The sequence below is a fragment of the Nilaparvata lugens genome, chromosome 9 (genome assembly GCF_014356525.2).
Source record: "Nilaparvata lugens isolate BPH chromosome 9, ASM1435652v1, whole genome shotgun sequence".
Taxonomy (NCBI): Eukaryota; Metazoa; Arthropoda; class Insecta; order Hemiptera; family Delphacidae; genus Nilaparvata; species Nilaparvata lugens.
The window spans coordinates 16,806,667-16,812,953 of record NC_052512.1 but is presented as its reverse complement, the minus strand read 5'-3'; positions in this window follow the sequence as shown (position 1 = coordinate 16,812,953).

The following is a 6,287-nucleotide window of genomic DNA, read 5'->3' as shown; positions in this document are numbered from 1 at the left end:
AGAAGAAGAAGAAGAAGAAGAAGAAGAAGAAGAAGAAGAAGAAGTAGAAGAAGAAGAAGAAGAAGAAGAAGACGGAAGAAGAAGAAGACGGAAGAGGAAAATATAATATGGGGAAACATAACTCACTCACTTGATCAAACAGCAGATGCCCCCAAGAAAAATCCAAACAAAAATTATCTGCACTTTTGTTGAATAAGCCATAACTGTGAAACATTCGGTTACTGTAGATCTGCAACACTATCATTGACCTACTGCTGAAAATACATTCCCAGTTCAGCTCAGTAGCATTTGCATTGACGTCATCACATTTTGACGACAACATCGGAAGCAACGAATTTATAATGTGCAGAGCTACTTCGGATATTGAAATAAGCTATTGAAGCTAGAAATGGTCCTACACAATTTTTTTTATTCATTCTTTATCCATTTATACAATAAGTACATTATCAAAATGATAGGGAGAGGAAAAATAAGGTAACTTTGTGCTTCTATATTAATTACTGTAATTATACTAGTAGCTCTGTGAACAGTAGACCTCACGCAGGTTTCTCATCCACAAGTATTTGATATCACCTGTTCTAGTTGATTCAGTTGAATCAGGACCTCCTAAATACTTATGATACTGAGTATTTAGAAAGTCCTGGTTGAATCCTTAAACCAGTTATGGAATAGACCCGCCCCATACTGAAGCCAACATCTACTGCCATATCGCCCCATCGTGACGTCAGCATCGTATAGAAAACTTTTTTGTAGAGTTTGTTTACATTGTTTTCCATGGCAGATTGTGTTTATTTTAGATGGAATTAAATTATTAAAGAAATAAAATTATACTAGTGGTTCTGTGAACAGTAGATCCAGTGGCGAAGCGCCCGGTCATCGTTTGATGCGGCGGAATAATATAATTATTATTTAACGAAAATCCTAAATAAATGCTGCAAATCACCCGGAAGACCTCTTCTACTGCAGACATTGACAACAGGGCTAACAGCTAAAAGATGGAAATTCGATGAGAACTACTATCCAAAAATTAGTTGCCAGCTCGGGAATCGAACCCGGTACCTCCCATTTATTTATTTAAGATTTTCGTTAAATAATAATTATTCTATATATTAATTATTAGCATTTGAATAAATGCATTCTCTATTTAATTCCATCTGTAACTGGTTGGCCGCTTTAGCTTCGTATATAAAATGAGCGCTGCTATCCAGAGATTGTCAGTTTGGTGTAAGGGTAAGCATTTGACTGGCAATTGGAGGTACCGGGTTCGATTCCGGGCTGGCAACTAATTTTTGGATAGTAGTCTCATCGAATTTCCATCTAGCTGTTAGCCCTGTTGTCAATGTCTGCAGTAGCAGAGGTCTTCGGGGTGATTTGCAGCATTTATTTAGGATTTTCGTTAAATAATAATTATAAGAATTATATTCCTATGGGTTTTTTTTAATTAGTCTGTGAATATTAAGCGCAGAAAGCTTGCGGATCACTCCAGTCCCCCTCCAGTCCTTGGCTAGAGCCCCCAGCCTACAGGCTTCAGAGTTCAGACCATTACATTCAAATACATTGCATGCTCAAAATACATTGCAACTGGCTGCGATGTATATATAGGCTTAGCGCGTTCTCGGCTACTGTCGGGGGTTTTCGGTAGCTGCGTTCTCCTCTTCCCCACGTCCAACAGTCTCTACAGCTTTAACGGAAATTTGCGCATTTGAAATATTATTGTTTTGTTTGTTTGTTTGTTTGTTTTTAAAGCTTCCCAGAGACTCTAAAAACAGCCATAACTTCCTTGTTTTCGGATATTTTCGGATAGTTTTAGAGTAGCCTTAATCAGAGTATAGGGATTGTCAAAAATTTATAATACATATAGTATTACAAAAATAAATAAATAAAATAAAATCACACAAAGGAACCCTCTCTACACACAAACTCTTCTGCGGTATAGAATACTCCAACCATCAAAAAACTTTTTAACTCCTTCTCAAAAATATCGACATCTTCACAATTTTTCAAGTGAGTAGGAAGCTTTCTAATAAATTTAAGGCCCATATAAATATGTAGGTTTTTCTAAAAAAGAGCTGTTCTGTGATACAGTGAAGCATAGGTTTAATTAATTTTAAAAGTTGGACATTAATTTCAAAAGTGAGGTTATTCTAATCCGTGTATAGTGAGGTCCACGTTATAATGGCAGTAAAGAAAGATACGAGACAACGTTGCCAAATTGACTCCATTTTGCCACTGAGTGTACACAGCTGTTATTCAATTCATCCCATTAAATTTGATCTTATATTTAATTTAATTCCCTTGATTAAATTATCAATTTCATGTAAAATTAATAAAAATTCATCAATAAAATATATTATTTCATAATTTGATTCCAAACTTTGCTTTCATAACTGAGATCAGATTGACAAGCCTGAAATGGCGGCTAATTTGAAAAGCTGTGATTCACCAATCTGAACTTCAAAACAACAGCAGTTAAGTTATTCGCTATGTATTCTATTCCAATTTCTTTTAAAAATAGAAATCCTATCAATAATAACATAATTTCGCTGGAAATAATTCTGAAATAAAAACTTTCAATATTATTTATAGCCTACCGGTACCAGTGTAGGCCTAACCTATTCCGGTAAACTGAAGCATGGGCGAAGTCTAGGATGGTCTCAAAGTTATTAACTTTTAAAGTTGCATTTCAAGTATAATTTGTGTTTCTCATACGGTAATATCTGAAAATAATTTCATTTATCCAAAAATACATTTAAAATCAATCATACGACTCCTCTACTTTAGCATTTTGTTATAAATCAAAATAAAACATAGCGGCTGAGGATTGTTTGTCTACTTCTGTACAGTCACTGTCAAAAGTGAAATAAAATATTTCTGGCCAACTGACAACATTGCAAAGCTAGAGAGAGATAGTGCTATCTGTTTTGTTGCATGCTAGACAAGTATAACAACACTATTATCATTTATACACTGCCATTATAACATGGACCTTACTATAGCCTACTATATGTGTGAGTTGGTGAAGTAATCGTAGTGTTACAGTGCTTGGGAGTGTTTCATGTGCATGAATTAGTGAATGTGAAGTCTGAAGTGAACCATGGAGGAAGTGGAAGTGGAAGAGGTGAACAGTAGGCTATAATTAATTTGAAAGAAGTTGCATTCGGATCACTGCCATTCTCCTTCTTGTACACATTGACGATACACTGAAAATTATATAAGAGGTGAAATTGGAGAGAATTCTTCTCAGTTCTCTGTCTTCGAGTTCAGAGGAAAATTTTCAGGTACTCAGAAGTTTCAAAAGTCAACAATTTGCTAGTTGACCGAGCGAAGTGAGGTCTAAGATTCAAGTCGACGGTTTGGCATTTCTCTTAATGTTTAAATGTTTAAATGTTTAAATGTTTAAATGTTAAATGTTTAAATGTTTAAATGTTTAAATGTTTAAATGTTTAAATGTTTAAATGTTTAAATGTTTAAATGTTTAAATGTTTAAATGTTTAAATGTTTAAATGTTTAAATGTTAAATGTTTAAATGTTTAAATGTTATATGTTTATATGTTGCGCATTTACGGCGAAACGTGGTAATAGATTTACATGAAATTTGACAGGTATGTTCCTTTTTAAATTGCGCGTCGAAGTATGTACAAGGTTTTTGGAAATTTTGCATTTCAAAGATAATACTGGGTGCGGCAGGAAGGGTGGATGTTTTTAGAACAGATAGTATTCTGATTTGGGTAGTCGGATTGGGCCAGCTGAAGTGAACATGTGTTCGGTAGATCATACCATTTTTTCTAGTCATTGTTTAATCGACATCATGGATTCGTGGAATGTGCAACATCGTGTGTTTACTTACGACAGTTTTGTGCGTAATAATGAGAGTATCATTACAGTTCAGCGCGAGTTTCGTCGTCATTTCAATCTTGCGAGAAATGAAAGTGTACCCACTCGTCACACCATTTTACGTTGGGTAAAATCATTTCGTTCAGTAGGAACAGTAATGAATAAACGACCACCAGGGGCTCATCGCACTGTACGCACTCCACAACATGTGGAAAGAGTTCGGCAAGCCATACTCCGTAGTCCTAATCGATCTGCTAGGAGACATTCTTCTGAACTGAACATCAGTGATCGGTCAGTAAGGCGTATTTTACATAAAGATCTAGGATTTCATCCCTACAAAATGGCCATGGTTCAACAATTGAATCCTGGCGATTATGTAAAGCGGCTGAATTTTGCTCGAGAAATGGGTGCCATATTTGACCAAAATGAAAACATCATTTTGTTTACGACAGATGAAGCACATTTTTATTTGAATGGTACCGTTAATCAGCAGAACTATCGTTATTGGTCAGATGAAAATCCAAAATTAATGCATGAGAGACCATTACACAGTCCCAAGGTGACAGTTTGGTGTGCTGTGAGCAGTATATTTGTTATTGGTCCATACTTTTTTGAAGACGACAACGGGACCACTGTAACTGTAACCACAGAACGTTATAGACAGATGTTCACTGAATAATTCTTCCTTCCTGAATTAAGAAGGAAACGTATTCCTATCCGGCAAGTATGGTTTCAGCAGGACGGGGCGACAGCTCACACAGCAAGAAATTCAATGGAAGCAATTCGGGCTGTTTTTCGTGGTCGCATCATTTCTCGGTTTGGTGACATTGATTGGCCTCCTCGTCTCCAGACCTGTCCATGTGCGACTACTTCTTGTAGGGTTCCTGAAGTCACGTGTTTACCAGCATAAACCACGTACACTTCAAGAACTAAAGGGAGCAATTCGTGAGGAAGTCGAACAAATTGGCAGGGCAATGTTAGAAAGAGTACAATCCAACTTGCTGAAAACGGCCGTCACCTGTCAGATATTGTTTTCAAACATTAATTTTCTAAAATTGTAAAATAATGTGAATATTGTTCTGTAAATAAATGTTTTTTTTATGCATAGATAACGACATATTACTTTTTTGAAAACCGTTCATCCTTTCTGCCGCACCTTGTATGAAAGGAAAAAGGAGCCTCTTTCATACGTCAATATTAGAGTAAAAATCAGACTATAGAATTATTCATCATAAATCAACTGTCGAGTTCACTATAAATTGCATGCTATGACGCATGCAATTCAATATCTCAATGTAACTTGTTAAAAAATTAACAGCTTTGTAGACTATAAATTGCATGCCTCATTGCAATCCGCATTGAATGCAATTTTAATGCACTATTGAATAGGATGCAAAGAACTTTTAACTGCTCGTCTGGGCGCCTATAGTGTGGTCCACGTTATAATGGCAGTAGATAAAGATAGAAGAATTGCGATGCCGATTCTCTGCATTAATTAATTATTATATTTCTACACTGTTAAAAACATAATTGACATCGTTGTGGACCTAGAAAAGGATAGTAAAACCGGCTTTGTCAAATGATAGACAAGGATAGCAAAACCAAAGTTGATCAAATCTGTCATTATAACGTGGACCTCACTATAGATGTCTTCTAGTTTTCTCGCTCTAAATTCCGGAAAGCGTTATATGATAATTAAATCTTGTGTAAGCATGATCTGATCAAATAAATAGTTAGTGTATCAGTGTGGATGTGCTTATGGTTTGGGACGTCGTTATGACTGCGCGAGGTCTACTGTTCACAGAACTACTAGTATTTATAACATTTCCCAGAAGAGGGCACTTGGAGCCATTTGAGTGAGGGGGGACCAACTGCAATGACCGGTGGAGTATTCCACGCCTCGCCACTGAGTAGACCTCGCGCTCAGTAAGTTACATTGACCTGTTGCTATGTTTTCTGGAAAATTAATAAATATTTTTTTAATTTATAATGTCTAGAAAAAATCCTAAATTTTAATAAACATAAAGCTTTCTGTCCTATCGTACCGTGGCGTGTCGTCCCAGAATGTGAGTGTGAGCGCTGTTATCGGGACTGGCTGCAACTATCTACAACGTTGATGGAAAGATACATTTTCAAGATGTTCGATGTTTTTGAACGGGTAGTATTATAGTCTACTAGACAGCTGATTTATGATGAATAATTCTATAGTCTGATTTTTACTCTAATATTGGCGTATGAAGGAGGTTCCTTTTTCCTTTTATTTTATCGTTGAAATGCAAAATTTCCAAAAACCTTGTATATACGTCGACGCGCAATTTAAAAAGGAACATACCTGTCAAATTGCATGAAAATCTATTACCGCATTTCGCCGTAAATGCGCAACATATAAACATTTAAACATTAAAACATTTGAACATTAAGAGAAATGCCAAACCGTCGACTTGAATCTTAGA